This window comes from Schistocerca piceifrons, chromosome 6 (assembly GCF_021461385.2).
Source record: "Schistocerca piceifrons isolate TAMUIC-IGC-003096 chromosome 6, iqSchPice1.1, whole genome shotgun sequence".
In the NCBI taxonomy this organism is placed as follows: domain Eukaryota; kingdom Metazoa; phylum Arthropoda; class Insecta; order Orthoptera; family Acrididae; genus Schistocerca; species Schistocerca piceifrons.
Window position 1 is genome coordinate 307,607,328 of NC_060143.1, and position 18,003 is coordinate 307,625,330.

Below are 18,003 nucleotides of genomic sequence, written 5' to 3' on the forward strand. Positions count from 1 at the left end.
GGCGTCGCAGCTCGCGCCGGCCAGACCGATGTCGTGGGTTGACTCCTGTTCCTCTCGTGTCGGCCGCGAAGCCACTACTCGCTATACGGCGCGGCCCAATGAACTGACGTGGCGACCTCACATGCGCCGACGTTCATGACGGACAAGTGATCTTGTGTCCCAGTGCGTGACCGACCAACCGATCGATCCAACCGCCAATGACCATTGCCTGAACAAACTCGAGCAGACTGGCGACCTAACACATACTAGCATTCCGGACGACAGACAGACACTGACTGCCCCACACTGACCCGGCTGACCAACTGACCAGACTCGCCGCTTAAGGAGTTCATAGCGCCTCTTAAATGCACGTGAGCAGGCTACCTTTCCCCTTTCCCACCAGAGTGAGACACCAAAGCTGCGATTGCCACAGCGGCGCCACCGGCAGAAACGGTGGGCGACTGCTTTACTCTACGCGTTGCGGCGCGCTCTACAAAACAGCAAATTTTACCACGGCTCACACACATGAGTACCACCTGCTTGGCTGTACGTAGCTATCACCTCCCTTCATGACGCCCACTGAAGCGCATGTCCGTCTTTGAGAGCCGTGGGGCAGGCTGCACTACCTGCCAGAAAGCCAGGCGTGGGCTTGCACCTACAGAGTGTTTGCTGCCAGCTACCTGCACTACATTGATGCCGTGTCCTGACCTGCACAACAGGCACAGCTGACGAGGCTGTTGTGACTGCATTCCTTGTTGCACTTGAGTATGTAGATCCGCATGCCTACCTCTGTACTGGAGAAGACAATGTGTACTGCAAAATCTCTGGTAATACGTATGATTCCAGAAAACTCTGACGCCTTAGAGTGTATGACAGCCATCCACACCAGCTCCTGAGCTTCGGGGTCATACGACACGAGTGTAGGTGAGTAATGATATGCTGTAATAACTAGAGTAACTAATAGTGTATAGTATACACACTTGTATATTTGTTTATTGTTTGGGCAGTGGTATAATACGCAAGAGGCCAGCAAAAACACATATCACAAGTACGAGGGATTCTGTTGCCACTGTGGGCAGATCGGTTGGTTACAAGCAACGCTTGAGCAGAAAGCCAGGGAATTAGAACATTACATCAACCAGGTGCAGGTACTGCAAGTCTAGAGGCAACAAAACCTAGAGAAACTTGAGGACATTAAGGTTATACCGAGTGTACTCCCTCCTTCTATCGATCCTACAGCAGCAAATATGATATCGCCTTTTTCTGCACGGCAACAGAGGACATAACTGCATTTCTCAAAGATGTCTCAGCTGCAGTCAAGTTGGGCGGGTGATCTGACGAAATTTACTGTCGTATGACCAATTTGCAATCGACTGGAGATGCGAAGGCATACGTTATTTACCACAAAAAGTTGAGGCATACGCAAACATTCGAACAGCTAGCTCAGGGGTTACAACAGCGCTTTCATAAGCAGGAAAGTACTCACGTCTTCAGGGAGAAGTTGAATAATTGATAGAGAAGTGTAACGAGTCCGTTGACTCTTTCTCGGATAGGACCTGGAAGATCAACATCCAAAAGTACGTGTTAATGCAGAGTGAGGAAGTCAATACAGTGCTACGCCTAGAGGCCGAGAATAGGGCTCTCGATCTATTGTTGGGTGGGATTCCCACTGCAATGTCACGTAAGGCTAGAATAAAGGATCCATCTGATGTGGCTGCAGCTGTCAGGATTGCCACACAGTTGGAAGAGATACATATAACGACAAAGGGAGTGGTGACGGTCGAATGTTTTTATCAGTGTCACCACTCTGTTGTCAGCCAGAAAGCTACAAGTGTGGATGGGTCACGAAGCAAAGAGTAAGAAATGGGAAATTCAGCATAAAAAAGTTTATTAAATGCAAATGTCACCATGTAAATAGTAACCATATTGTTGTCAGCCAGAAAGCTACATGTGTGGAAGAGTGGGTTACAAAGCACAGGAGAGCAGGAGTAAGAAATGGGAAGTCCAGTATAAAAAAAGGTTTGTTAAACTCAAATGGGAACATGTCAGCCATCCGAAAACATATCTAATACATTGAGTAATGCTTGAGTGGGTGCAGAGAGGGAATGATGCTTGTGGAGCTTCGTTGGTGTCAAGGGTACACGTGTGAGTCGGTGCACTTGACCTCTTGGGTAAAAAGGGACTAGGATCTACAATTGCAGGTTATATGGAGTTGGTAATAATAAGTTCATTGGGGACAACACTGCTCAAGTTTAGCACTGGGGCTAAGACTTTTTCCAAGCATATGGAGACGTTGCCAAAGGTCGGTGAGAGGTATTTCGCAATTCCCTGGCTTAATTTTCTTACTAATCAACATGCTAAAATAGAACTTTCGCAGCATGCAGTCGAGATTGGAGGGACTTTGTTTCCGCTGGTTGATACCGCCGCAAATGACGCAGTGCTGCAAGATGCACCAGTCACCAAGGTGTTACCGTCTGCACTGCGTACATGCATGCTAAAGGTAGGTTCACATAACATATTGTCAGGTATGATGTAATTAGTTTGTGTCTGTGTGGGTACAGACTTACCAGAGGAGATGTTATGTGCAGTTGAGCCATTGAAGGTAATGAACATCTGCATACAATGCACTATTTTTCACAGACAGGTGTAGCATGCATAAACAATGTGAATGGTGAATGTGTGGTTGCGGTTAGCCTACACAATTCGCAATTCAGTATGGATGATGTGATTCTACCAAAGGGCTTAATGATCACCACACTGGATATTTTGGATGAAGAGATGAAGATAGGTCATGTCCCGACCACAGTCACAAGCATACTGTCAATGAATGACTCTGCATTACAAGATACAGTGGGTTATCAGCACGGTAGATAATGGACCAACATGGAAAAATACTGCAGTTTATAGGATATTGTATCGTATACCAAATCATTTGCGACCACTCATGGAAGAGTTCATTGACCAACAGCTGGTAGAAAGCATCATAGAACCTAGTGATAGTCCCTGGGGGAGAGCACCCACATACTGGTCTTGAAAAAATCGGTAGATGGAACGAAGAAATATCGTTTTTGTTGCGTCTGTAGATATCTGAATGCTCAAACCACCACCGACACCTATCCAATACCTAATATCATGGAGACGTATGATAACTGAGGAAGTTGCAAATCCTTCTCCATGATCGACTTGCAGAGCAGTCACCACCAGACTGACGCAGTGCCAGAGGACAGATCTAAAACAGTTTTCACGTTCCCATAGGAGCATTTTCAACATCACAGGCTGCCATTTGGGCTCAAAAACACACCAGTTACATTCCAAAGATGACTAGATGGGGTGTTGCATGGCCTAAAACCTACAAAATGCATGGTGTATCAATGATATTATAATTTTTTGGAAGATATAAACTATTCAAGGATGTATTCAGTAGGCCATGGAGGACAGTAGGTCTTACATTAAGTATTGAAAAATGTGTGTTTGCACAGACTAAAGTCAAGTACCTGGGCCTCATTATTATTGAAGAGGGTGTATGAACTAATCCCTGTGTGGTGTCAGCAGTTTCAGGATTTTCAACCTCGCAAACAATAAAACAGTTACATTCTTTTTTGGGCCTCTGTGACTATTAGCAAAAATTCGTCAGAAACTTCACACAAGTTGTTTAATCACTGAATCATTTGCTGAAAAAAGGAATTAAATTTGAATGGTCACCAGAAAACGAGTGTGCCTTTCAGGCACTGAAAGAAAGCTTCACCAAATTCCCGGTACTAGGCTTTCCTGATTATGACAAAGAATTTATCATTTCCTGTAATGCTGGCATTAATGCTCTTGGTTGAATTCTCAGTCAGAATATAGATGGTAAAGAGCATCCTCTTGAGTATGCATCTTCACAGCTAAAACAGAGTAGAATGCAGTTACGCTACCATGGATAAGGAAATGTTGGCAGTGATCTATGGGATCATTTACTTTCAATGTTATCTGTACAGGCAGAAATTCAAGGTTTTAGCAGATCACACTCCACTGAACTGGATATTGGGTTTGAAGGATCCCTCTAGCAGGTTGATAAGTTTCGCCACAAGCACTTGAGAAAAATGTGAGAAAATGGCAGAGAGTACAACCACATGATGCAGACTATCAGGAATTTAGGCCACAGCCAAAATTCGTAATTCAAAATGGCTTCCTATGCAAGTTAACAAAATGCGAACAATGCGTTGAGGTTCCATGATGCTGAGGAATGAAATATTGTGGCAGGCAAGTGACCATATGTTGGCAGGTCATGGTGGTCAAAGAGCGATGAACAGAAGGGTAGCAAATAATTTTTTTGTTTTTTTTGTGGCATACGAGAAAATGTGATTTTGATCAGTATGTACAAAGTTGCATACTGTGTGCACAATGGACCGACTTTACCATAAAAATTTCCTCTTCAAGGGTTGCTGGATGCATCAAAACATTTTCAAAGAATAGTGCTTGATATTTTGGTTTCATTTAACAGGTACTCAACTGGTAATAAGTATATATTGACGATTATTGATCATTTTTCACGGTTTATGTCTATGACAGCAATTACGGACCAACAGGCCAGTACAGTTGCTTCAACATTAGTGAATAACTGGATTCTTGAAATTGGGGTATAGGAAACTTTACTGCCTGATCAAGAAACGAAACTTTTAACTGATTCAAAGAAACACCTGTGCTCTGTAATTTGCATTCGCAAGTTACAGTCAAGTCCTATCCATGCACATACAAGTGGATGAAAGTGACACGTTCATAGAGCACTCTCAAAGATGATGAGTTATTAGGTTAATAGCCAACATGCAAGCTGGGAGACATATCTCCAATTTGCGGTCGACACATACAATTCCAAGGTCCATACTAGTGCGGATCTCTCACTATGCACCCACATACACCCATTTCACGACACCTGCCATCCTTGATAAGCTGTGGGCATCCATTTAAGAGCACGTTCCTCTTTAAGAGCAGAGGGGTGGGCTGCACTAGCTGCCAGAGAGCCAGGACAAACTTGTGACCACAACTCTCTGTCCTGGCAACCCACAACACTGCTGCTGGGTCCTGATTTCCACAACGGGTCCAGATGATGAGGGTGCATATCCGCATTCCTTGTCACACTTGAATGTGTGAATCAGCACTGTGCCAAAGAAGTAATCTGTACTGCACCATAATAAATATGATTCGAGACAATGCTGTTTCATTGATACCTTAGGGTGCATGATGGCCATCCTCAACAGCTACCAAACTCGTCCTCGTGCACCAGTAGTGTCGCCACCTCACCTGCTCACCCTAATTGATCGCTAAAAGTCTTGATCCGAAGGGTGACAGTACAGTATTGTTGAATAGTAGCCTATTTAATGATTTAATGGAAGGATTAATCTCTTTACAACTGATATAACTGTAGAATAGTGCTTTTCATTGACAAAAATTAGACACAAATTTTCTTCCGTACTCTGAGCAGTCCTCATGCACATGAGCATTTGCAACACTCTATTTAGTCTTTCGGTGAACTGACACATACAGGAGACTGCACAATACGCTCTTTAGATGTTTTTCTTTTTGTTTTAAATCCTCTTGTTCCAACTTGTGCGCTTTCCTATCAATCATCATCGGTTTTCAAGCCAGCTTATTAAAATACCTGTACTTAGCATACCGTGGCTCCTTCGAATTTTTACACATGGGCTCCTTTATGCATTGATTTAAAATCGGACTACTTCAGCAACTTTTTGCCTTATTGGGAAAAGCAGTTTTTGAAGGTTCTAGTGTGGAGTCCTATTATGTTTTTATACCTTATCTGAATTAAAAAGAATAGTGTTTTATATGCACACAATTGGATGACCAATAATTTGTTGTTCCTAAGAATAACCTTCAGGTCCTTTTAACGTAACTATCGCTGGCATGCGAGGATCACTAAACAATATCTCACTCGCAGCAAATTGGTCGTCCGTATATTGGACAATACATCAATGAAAAATCTATTACAAAACACTTACGTAAAAAATGGTTTAGCAACAATAAATTCAAACTGACAAGCCATAAATATGTGAAAATAAATAGGCAAAAGGTGTTCCAAAGTGATTTTCTAAGAATCCTAACGTCAGCAGCAGCATTTTCTTCAAGGTCATCACATCCAGTTCTCACGCAGTTGTGCTTGTTACATTTCGCTGAATTTAGTATCAGCACTTTCTTATGATCAAGGCCACCTCACCTTCACCGCCACCCACCTCTTGCACCTCCAGCTGTCGTGCACCCCTCTCCCCCTCCAAACACCCCCCACTCGTCATCATGCTGTTAGCCAATGGCGTGCAAGTCCATCAGAGCAGTTTTGTGCATGATATGTGGTACTCCTGCTGCTAAGGACAGCTCTGGCGTGATATTCCAGGAATCGTGACATTAGCATCAGTGCATCTGGCCTCGTGCACCATGGCCAGTTGGGGACTCCTTATCACGAAGGCCACCAGCACAACTGCCCCCCAGAACCCACGTACCTCTGCTCCCTGCCCCAGGTGCCACCGTGTGTGCCTGTCCCTTGCCCCGAGTATACTCGCTCAGCCAGTGGCATGCAAGCTCCCCATCCTTCGAGAAATTTTAATTTGATCACTTTCTGGACTGCGAAGATGAGTGGGCTCCCACTGCTTTTGAGAAATATGCTTTCCATTCTAGCTCAGTGCTCAGGTATTTGTTATAAGAAATTAATTTTACTTTGTTCAAAAAAATACCAGAATGACGTGCGAAACACACACACACATACACACACACACACACACACACACACACACACACACACATACACACACACACGAGCGCACGCGCGCACACACACAGACACCCACCAGTGTGACATTACATTCATATCCATAAGTAATTTAGTGCCCAAAAGTACCTGTACTATTTATCAACCACGCGCAGCTGTTTTCCATTTGAGGCTTCTGCTCTGTAGAGGCACTTTAGTGAGAAGTAGAGGAAGGTACTTTGACAGTATACAATAGTAACTTCATATAGGTAAGAAACGTGGCCTACTATAATTTCAGCTACATAGTTTCGAGTACTTTCCAAGCTCACCCAACTACCCACTTCCAATACATACAGAGCATAGTAAATAGGAGCCTTGTTTAGTAATTTTTAGCAGGAGAGAGAATACGAATAAAATATTGTCATACAAAATATTTGTTAAATACCACTTATATATTCGCAACCAGAAAACATCCCTTTCTATATTTTTGCTCTGCGTAATTTTAACTTGTGTGCATGGTATTATATGGACGCAGTAATTTGATTCGCTTTTTGCGGCACTCCACGAAGCAGACAACCACACCGCTGGCACATACACACAGACATCTCACGTTACCTCACGCACCCAGCCTCAGTTAAGTGCCACCATAACTTCACTTGGAGCTCATATGTTTTGTGATAGACACCATAGCATTCGGGATGCATATAAAGAGTGGAATAGAATATTACAGCTGGAAATAGAATGGATCATGTGTTCGACCTTGAGCAAGACTCTTTAAACACAAACGCAGTACATGCAACGTACTTCACTGTATTCTATGTAGCGTCAATTAACGAATAACTTACGGGACAGCAGTGGTGCGGTTGTAGCTCACCAGAGTACCATTAACTCGCATCTCTAAAGTAGAAAAGGAGGCTTGACAGCAGCAGTCTATGAGTCTTCTGTGTTAGTGGAAAGTATTAACATGGCGTCCTCCGAAACCCTAAACACCCTTCAGACATTAGGGATGAGAAAGAGGCGAACCGATGAATGCTTAGGTTTACGGTTATTATTAGAGAACCTAGACAATCTTGCTATTAACATTGGCAACATAAATTACATAGAAAATGGTGCGCCTTAGCAAGAAGAATTTAAATGTGCTTACAGTGATTACAGAACCATTTTACGATGACATTGTGCTAGCTAAAATCTGTAATGAAGTGGATTGTCAGAAGTGATTACACAAAGGACAGTCAGTAATGTTAAAGAAAGAGATGTATGTGTCAAATGGTTCAAATGGCTCTGGGCACAATGGAACTTAACTTCTGACGTCATCAGACCCCTAGAACTTAGAACTACTTAAACCTAACTAACTTAAAGACATCACACACATCCATGCCCGAGGCAGGATTCGAACCTGCGACCGCTGCAGTGGCGCGGTTCCACACTGTAGCGCCTAGAACCGCTCGGCCACACCGGCCGGCAGATTTATGTGTCATTTAACTATTATTTACATAGTAAATTCTCCAAATTCGTCACGGTAAGTTATGGTGTCTAGCAAAACCACCGTTTCTGCTACTTGGGAACAGTAATGTGACGGCAAGAAGAATATTGTAAAAAATCGGCGAGGAAGCGTTGGAAATCATTTCGGAAATATACAGAAATCCTGTGGATATACCATATGAAATGGAATTAGCTGATGTTAAAATGGATGCCTTAATGGAAGAGCTGCCTGGAATATGGGAGCAGATCCATGTAGAGGACTATCAGCTTAAGATTTTGGATATAACGCAAGATTTTGCTGTGACTTTTAATAAAATGGATATGTCGGAATATCTATTAACAAACCACGGCTTCTGCATGGAAAGAGCCTGCCAGGGAAACAACAGTGTGGTGTGCACAACAGTAAGTCAATTAGTACAGATTGTTTAACGTGGTTGACATTGAAGTGCACAGCAAAGACATACAACAAATTTATGTGGAAATCACAAGTCCAGGAGTGAATAAACGTTATTAGCAACCATCTTCTAGATTTCATGAAGTGTCCAGACATTGGACTACGCGAAAATTTTACTTCTTTCTTGGCTAAAGAATGAGGTATCACGAGGCTGGAGGCCTCAATATATAGCTACAGAAAGGATCGTGTGGGTAACCCAGTGAAAGACTGTTTTAAGTGTATCAGACAGCAACAAACGGTACTCCAACGCTTCCATATGTGCCAGTTTAAAGTTAAACTAAGAGAACAGCTGTGTGTGCCGTTTAACAACGCTCTGTGGCTTGTCTGCTGTAGTAATAAGAATACACGCAAGTTGACTGGTGTACAAGTAAGTCTTCGGAACTTTTAATACCGAGAAAAGCTTATAAATTATGTTCCGTTATGTTCTCTCTGCATACAGCTTTAATTATCTACCTATGAACTATTTGGATATTGTTAAAACAAAAAATAGAAGTTTTGTGCAGCAGTGCTATTTTAAAGGCGGAAAAGATACTTTTGTCGATCTAGGACACTTTTCTCCACAATACCATCAAATGTAAGTATTGACAAATTAGGATTAGTTGCTACCAACAATATTATTCCTCAAGTCCAATAAAAAGAGTAAATGTATTGAACAGAATTAAACCACTCTAGATTAAAGAAATTACGCCTTTAATTGTGTTTAATGTTTTAAGCACACGGAAAAGAAAACTGGAAATGTAAGATATTGAAGTCAAAAAAACGAAAATTGTGGTATATATCTAAAACAACTGCCATGAAGAAAGAATATAAGCTGTAGTTGGGAAAAGAAGACGCTACTATAGATATGCAAGCGAGATTTACATGTGGCTTTAAACACAGTGTCTGGAGAAATCTGGCTATGAGGGGGGAATTCAAGATATTAGCATTTACAGTGAACAGCAGTGGTAAATGGTCATATGTTGCAGTCCTGGCCAAAAATAATGGATTGAAGCATGTTTACGACATCAAAGGGTATATGAAAAATCTGTTTATAAACCTCCATTCCCATTTGGATCTGCTTAAAAAAAGATAGTCACAGTCTATTTAACTGTGGTGACATGGATGTTGTGCACCCAAAACATAACAGCTGTTTGCTTAGTTTATAACTAATGGAATAACAACATTTAATGGACACTCATTTTAAAATATTGTAAACCTTAAATTAAGTACAGAGATTCCGCAATAGTGAATAGCCATACGTTGGAGTACTGGTGGAAAATGTAGGAACTGAGACGGTTTTTTGCATTTGAGAATATAGCTTTTTTGTACTTATCAAATTACTGGCCGGAGAAAGTATTAGAAGATTCAAATGTGGATTTAAATTATAAGTTAAAAATTATGCCAGATTTTTAAAAAAATAAACTGAGCAAAAATAACGAAAGAGTAGTTTTCTGTGTTTAAATGGTTTTGTAGAACTTAATAAAGTTTCTTTACAAGAATTTTTTGTATTCTCTACCCCTGTCAAAAGCCATAAAACAGTCTCCTATATAAGACTAACCAAGTGTACGGAAAGGAAGAAGCTATTGCAAAAGTGCAAGCAAGGTTTACACATTGCTTTAAACATAGGCAGACATTAGTATTTTACTGTAAATAGCGGTAGTGGATAACCTTACGTTGGAGTACTGGTAGAAAATGTCGGAATTACTGGATTAAGGGGCACACGAGAAAAATCTGCTCTATACAGTTCCATTTACATCTGGATCTGCTTTAAAAAGCGTGGCTTCATTGCGACTAAATTTGACGGACGCGACACTGTTGTACATCTAGTTCTGTGCACAGAAGAAGTAGTTTTAGCCTACCAGTTTATGCCATTATAGAATCTTATAGCTGGGAACAGAATGGATCATATGTTTGACGCTGCGCAAAACCAGCAAACAATAGTTACAAACGACCTCTGCGCTAGTGGAAAATGTTGTAATTGAGACCATTTACCGCATTAAGGCACAAACTAGGGAAAAAGATCTGTCGTATAAAGCTCCATTCACATCTGAGTCTGTCTAAAAAAAGGAGTACGATCTACATTCCGTCTAAGTAGGGTGGACTAGATGTTATTGTGCACAAAGTCCTATACATGCCCCTAAGCACGATTAATGTGTTATTTGTACGAAAAAAGAAAACTGCAATTGGAAGACATTGAAGCAAAGAAAAGAAAAAAACTGGAGTCTACGGCGTAGACAGCTGCCAAAAAGGAAGAGTATAAAAAGTACAGTTGAAGGAAAAGAAGAAGCTGTTGGAAAATATGCACAAGTAAGTTTTACATATTTTTTTAAACACAGGGAAATATCAGCATTTACTGTAAAATAGCAATGGTTGATAGCCATACGTTGGAGTAATGGTAGAAGACACAGGAATCGAGATGTTGCGCACCTAGGGTTGTCGAAAAATTTCTCACACTGGCGTACAGAACTGCAGCCGCCTTGGCCGAGCGCCAGGACATGTGACGAGCTGTCTGCGCGCATCGGGTACCAGGGTCGCCGTGGTACACGTACATGCCACCGCCAGAACCAGCTCGGCAGGTCCCGTGGACTGCGATTGAAAGTGGCGCCAAAGTTCATGCATGGAATCAATCATCAGTTTTGTGAGAAAGAGAATTTTGTCAACGGGTGCAAAAAAAAAAAAAAAAAAAAAAAAAAAAAGACGAGAGTGAAACTAAGATCCACAAAGCGCTGAATTATGTATTAATGTACTCAAAAGATTTATTTAACACGCAAATGTATTTGAAAAGAAAAGGAAAGCAAAATCCTCTGCTAGTTCAGTGTTGATAATTTAACACATATATTTCGGTTGCCTTTCTGCTAAATCATTAGTTTCTGTTACAACGGCATAAAATACTGCGGATTTTAGAGGTGCATGTGTTTTGATTGAAAACGTTTTGGAGAAACGTCTCTTATGTTTACATTGCAGGCATAAGTATGTGGTAGGATTATATTCATAGTTTTTCAATTAACTGCGAATTATCTTTTCGAAGAACAATTTAGTGGAGTATTTTTTCATACCCTAAACGCATTCATCACGCAATATAGATGGCGAAAACCATTCATGTTTTGGAAAAGATTATGTCCCTTGATGAAGTTGAATTGCGATCACAAGAACAGTAGTTTGTTCTGGTTGTATTTTAGTTACCGTTGTATAAGTCCAAACATGAACTTATGACATTTCAGAATTCTGTTAAAACTTTATATGTCGGTAGTTGGTTGGTTGGTTTGTGGGATTAAAGGGACCAGACTGCAACGGTCATCGGTCCTATGTCGGTAGTGAAATCCTGTGTTTGGCTTCACAAAAGCTGACGCATCATTCATGGTTCTTGTCCCTTGTTCTGTCACCTTAATCTTCTGAATAAAAAATTAAAATAGTCATTACACTGAATAGTGAAGCAGAACCAACAGACGAAGATAAGAAAGGATTCAAGTAGGAATCGATCAAATCCCAAAAATTGTGACTAAAATAAGAGTATACAGAAACAGTTTTATTTGAGCGACAAATTCCTTAAGACAGATTCTTCACAGTGGCATGTAAATGAAGATGCCAACGGTCTACACCTAGATACTAAACTAAACGTTGTAAATTATCCGATTGAGACAGGCGTCAAATTAAGCACAAAAAAAAATTGGTTCGGAAGCTGTATATACACTCCTGGAAATTTAAATAAGAACACCGTGAATTCATTGTCCCAGGAAGGGGAAACTTTATTGACACATTCCTGGGGTCAGATACATCACATGATCACACTGACAGAACCACAGGCACAGAGACACAGGCAACAGAGCATGCACAATGTCGGCACTAGTACAGTGTATATCCACCTTTCGCAGCAATGCAGGCTGCTATTCTCCCATGGAGACGATCGTAGAGATGCTGGATGTAGTCCTGTGGAACGGCTTGCCATGCCATTTCCACCTGGCGCCTCAGTTGGACCAGCGTTCGTGCTGGACGTGCAGACCGCGTGAGACGACGCTTCATCCAGTCCCAAACATGCTCAATGGGGGACAGATCCCGAGATCTTGCTGGCCAGGGTAGTTGACTTACACCTTCTAGAGCACGTTGGGTGGCACGGGATACATGCGGACGTGCATTGTCCTGTTGGAACAGCAAGTTCCCTTGCCGGTCTAGGAATGGTAGAACGATGGGTTCGATGACGGTTTGGATGTACCGTGCACTATTCAGTGTCCCCTCGACGATCACCAGTGGTGTACGGCCAGTGTAGGAGATCGCTCCCCACACCATGATGCCGGGTGTTGGCCCTGTGTGCCTCGGTCGTATGCAGTCCTGATTGTGGCGCTCACCTGCACGGCACCAAACACGCATACGACCATCATTGGCACCAAGGCAGAAGCGACTCTCATCGCTGAAGACGACACGTCTCCATTCGTCCCTCCATTCACGCCTGTCGCGACACCACTGGAGGCGGGCTGCACGATGTTGGGGCGTGAGCGGAAGACGGCCTAACGGTGTGCGGGACCGTAGCCCAGCTTCATGGAGACGGTTGCGAATGGTCCTCGCCGATACCCCAGGAGCAACAGTGTCCCTAATTTGCTGGGAAGTGGCGGTGCGGTCCCCTACGGCACTGCGTAGGATCCTACCGTCTTGGCATGCATCCGTGCGTCGCTGCGGTCCGGTCCCAGGTCGACGGGCACGTGCACCTTCCGCCGACCACTGGCGACAACATCGATGTACTGTGGAGACCTCACGCCCCACGTGTTGAGCAATTCGGCGGTACGTCCACCCGGCCTCCCGCATGCCCACTATACGCCCTCGCTCAAAGTCCGTCAACTGCACATACGGTTCACGTCCACGCTGTCGCGGCATGCTACCAGTGTTAAAGACTGCGATGGAGCTCCGTATGCCACGGCAAACTGGCTGACACTGACGGCGGCGGTGCACAAATGCTGCGCAGCTAGCGCCATTCGACGGCCAACACCGCGGTTCCTGGTGTGTCCGCTGTGCCGTGCGTGTGATCATTGCTTGTACAGCCCTCTCGCAGTGTCCGGAGCAAGTATGGTGGGTCTGACACACCGGTGTCAATGTGTTCTTTTTTCCATTTCCAGGAGTGTACATATACACTCTTCAGCCAGAACATTATGACCACCCACCTAATAGCCGGTATATCCATCTTTGACACGGATAACAGCAGCGAAGCGTCGTTGCATGGACACAATGAGGTCTTGGTAGGTCGCTGGAGGGAGTTGGCGCCACATCTACCCAACAAAAGTCCCCTAATTCCGGTAAATTAGGAGGAGGGGTGCGATGACCTCTGATGCCACATTCAATCACGTCCCAGATGTGTTCGATCAGGTTCAGATCTGGCGAGATGGAGGGGCCAGTACATCAACTGGAACTTGCCACTGTGTTCCTTGAACCACTCCAGCACACTCCTGGCCTTGTGACATGGGGCATTATCTTGTCGGAAAATGCCACTGCTGTCGAGAAGCACGATAGCCATGAAGGGGCGTTCGCCGCCTGCAAAAAACTAAACGTGCGTAGACACCTTGACCGTCATGGTGCCTTGTAAGAGCTCCATAGATGCCCACGTGATTGTTCATCAGAGCATAATGGAGGCATTGCCAGCTTTTCTGCGTCCCGCAGTACAGGTATCAAGGAGCTGTTTTCCTGGAAAACGATGATAAGTGCCCTGCCATCGGCATGATGAAGAAGGCGTCGAGACTCATCAGAGCATACAAAGCTCGGCCGCTGCACCAACGTCCAGTGCCGATGGTCATGTGCCCATTTCAGTCGTAGTTGCTGATGTCGTGGTATTAACATCGGCACATGCGTGGGTCGTCGGCTACGGAGTGTTCGATGCATTGTGTGTTCGGAAACATTTGTAATCTGCCCAGTATTAAAGTCTGATGTTAGTTCCGCCACAAATCGCCGCCTGTCCTGTTATACCAGTCTGCCCATCCTACGGCGTCGGAGTCTCAAATGAGGGGTGGCCGCCCAACCTCACGACGTCTGAATGTGGTTTCAGCTTGGTTTCGTCACGTCTTGAAGACACTCACCACAGCACTCCTCGAACACCCGGCAGTTCGTGCAGTTTCCGAAATGCTCATGCCGAGCCTCCGGACCATCACAGTCTGCCATTGATCAACTTACATAGATCGCGTGCCTTCCCCATGATGCTCACGCACAGCACCCTCATTGATACTACATGCGCCGACCGGAGTGGCCATGCGGGTCTAGGCGCTGCAGTCTGGAACCGAGCGACCGCTACGGTCGCAGGTTCGAATCCTGCCTCGGGCATGGATGTGTGTGATGTCTTTAGGTTAGTTAGGTTTAATTAGTTCTAAGTTCTAGGCGACTGATGACCTCAGAAGTTGAGTCGCATAGTGCTCAGAGCCATTTGAACCATTTGATACTACATGCACCGTATGTCTGACTAGCACTCATTCCTCGCCAGATGACGTTGCTATCGCCTGGATGGGTTTATATCCAAAGTAGGTCAGTCGTCATAATATTCTGGTTGATCAGTGTACTTCAGTTGTGTCTAAGAATTCTCACGCCGTTCCAGAAAAAAAACACACTGTGTCGAATAATAAGTATGTTGAAAGGAAATTAAAGTTTGCGACCGAACCGCCGAATCTTTCCATCAGTAAATGGGGTATGTTCTCAACTGACTCGGTTGTTTTAACCCCTCCACTGACGGAATGACCCGCTTCCTACTTCCGTATGTATAAAGCCAATACGGACTTGTAGCTGTCACGCCTTTGCGCTTACTGCTACGTATTTTAACCGTAAATAGCTCAGCCCTAATGGTAAGAGGTAGTAGTGAATTCACGTTATTAATCTTTGAAGACAGCACAGCTGCCACAAGCTCAGCTCACTTTTACTCCACTCCTACCCTCGCCATTACACCACATTAACTAGGTGCTACATGGACCTTGCTAAATTCACTTGCGTATACATTTTTGACCGTTACTCGCCAGTATTTACCTATTGGATTAGTACACTCCTAACCGGACTATTTACCAAAGAGCTGTGATGATTGAACGGGTTCGATCCACGGCCTACAGTGCCCTACAGTTCACACGGTAACACTGCCTACCTGACCCACTTAACTTGGTAGTGAGCTTATGTATCCAATCACCACTGCTAGCAGCAGTGGATAATCCTATCAGCACGACGAGAGCAGCAGACTTACCGTCGAATCCTCCTGAAAATACTTATAACTACGGTCGCCAGCTCTGAAGGAGCAAAAGAATAAATCAATCTTTTGGCTCGTTTCAAAGTGAAACGGCTTGAGTTGAATTTAAACTTAATTCTGAATATTACTATTTCTGATCATTCTAGGTGGTTCTACAAAGCAAATACTCTCTCAATTTCTGTGAGTTGGCTTGGTAATTACCACCAAGACAATTTATGCAACTTAGGTTAACAAAATTCTATCCTTCAACTTATTTAATGATTTTGGATATTACTCTTTGGACAATTGATATAGAATTAGTTAAGTGACTTTACTTGAAAGGTTACTCAGAAAAATTTAAGTAACTATAAATAGGCGACTCATTCTGGTGTGACCATTGCTCTTTTCAACATTCTTATACGCTAAAGTATTCTACAACCAAAAGAATTGTAAATGAAAGAGGCGATGGTGGCCTCAGTCTGATTTCATTATGCTATGTTTGAGGTTACTACACTTTACAATGAACAACATGCGTCGTAATTTTACTCATTACTATATTCTGTCCTCTGCACTTGCACAAAAGAAAACTGGTATTCTCCTTTTACATGTATACAAAATTCGACTTAACAATTGCAAGCAGTCTTGCCTTGGGTAGCCGTGTCGGTGCTGGTGGTGAGATGCATGTGGCTAACGCAGCTCTTCACGCCTCATGCCCTCAATGGCGGCTGGAACTACGAGCTGTAGCACTCGTATAAGCTACTGCACGTCCGCCATAAAATCTGGGCGCAGGAACTCTTACAATCAGCCCCAGTGGCATAGAGACGGCTTCGACAACCATTCGTCGCGTTCTACTCCACAAACGGCGACGATATTCGCCTCTTCGCTGTTGCACAATCACTTTTGCGTGAGCACAGTTACGCACGTCCGGTCACGTCAACACTCCCCAGGCCATTCCATTGTTCAGTCCCTGTGTCTCCAGCTACCTCTAGCTACGCTCGTATCACCCAGAGTGGGAGCGTTCCCCTACCACCTTTTCACCAAAATCATTTAGTATTTAAGAATATTTATATTTATTACCCTGGAGTTCATACCAGTCATAATAATTTACTACTAGCGCCTTATAACATTAAATCATACACTAATAACTTATAATTACCAAGAAAAAGAATACATTTGACTCCGAGAGCTTAGTGCATTGTCTGACAGGCAGCGCTAATTCCCAGTTTCGCCAATAGATGGAATCAGGGTGCACTCCCTGGCAGTCTCACACCAGTGCGCCCGTTTCCGACGCGCGGGCTCCAAATTACTGTCAGCCCACCATCATTTCAGTTCCGTTACACATGCCCCACTTCTTATTGAAGTATCTAACAGTGATAATTCAATAAGAAGTCTCTCCTATAATGAATCTGAAATTTTCGTTAAGCTTTTTACCAAGGGTTTTCTCTTTCTTACTGATACACCTCGGTACTTATATTACTTATTTAAAATTAAACACCAATTCTTTCTATCTTTCCTGCTAAACATTACATAAATGATTTACATATATTCTTTCCAATTTTCTTACTTCTAAAGACAGTACACTTTAAACATCTTTTTTACAAAAATTTTAAATACACTTCTTTTACCTCAGGCAAGTAAAACACACGTTATGCGCCTATTTCTTTAGAGCCCGTCCTTTTCACTTTACCTTCTCACTTTTCTACCTCTTCCACAACACTTATTTACACATCTATTAAGGCTTTCTTAGAAGCTCAGTCTTTCCCAGTCTGTTTAGTCTCTACTTAAACTAGAAGTTTCATTACAATACTGCAACATATTTTAGTGAACATTTACCTTTCACATAGAACAAAAGAAACAAAACTATTTACATATTGGTTTACTTTAATATTTATTTATATATATTTTTTTCAATCTGGTAGAATTCGTGGTTCATACCTTTTGAGATCCACTATGTTTCTTACTCCCAGGCGTTTGCCTGTTAATGGGTACTCTAAATAATAAGCATTCACATTGGGTATGGACACTATTTTAAATGGTCCATTATATATATATTTAAATTTGCTGATCTCATTATTAATTTCACTTGACTTTTCATGTGTTTTTACAAGAACGAGATCACCTATTTTGAATTTAGGGTTCCTTACTTTTTCGTCATGACGACGAATTCACGCATCTGCTTGTTTTCTCATCTTGTCTTTT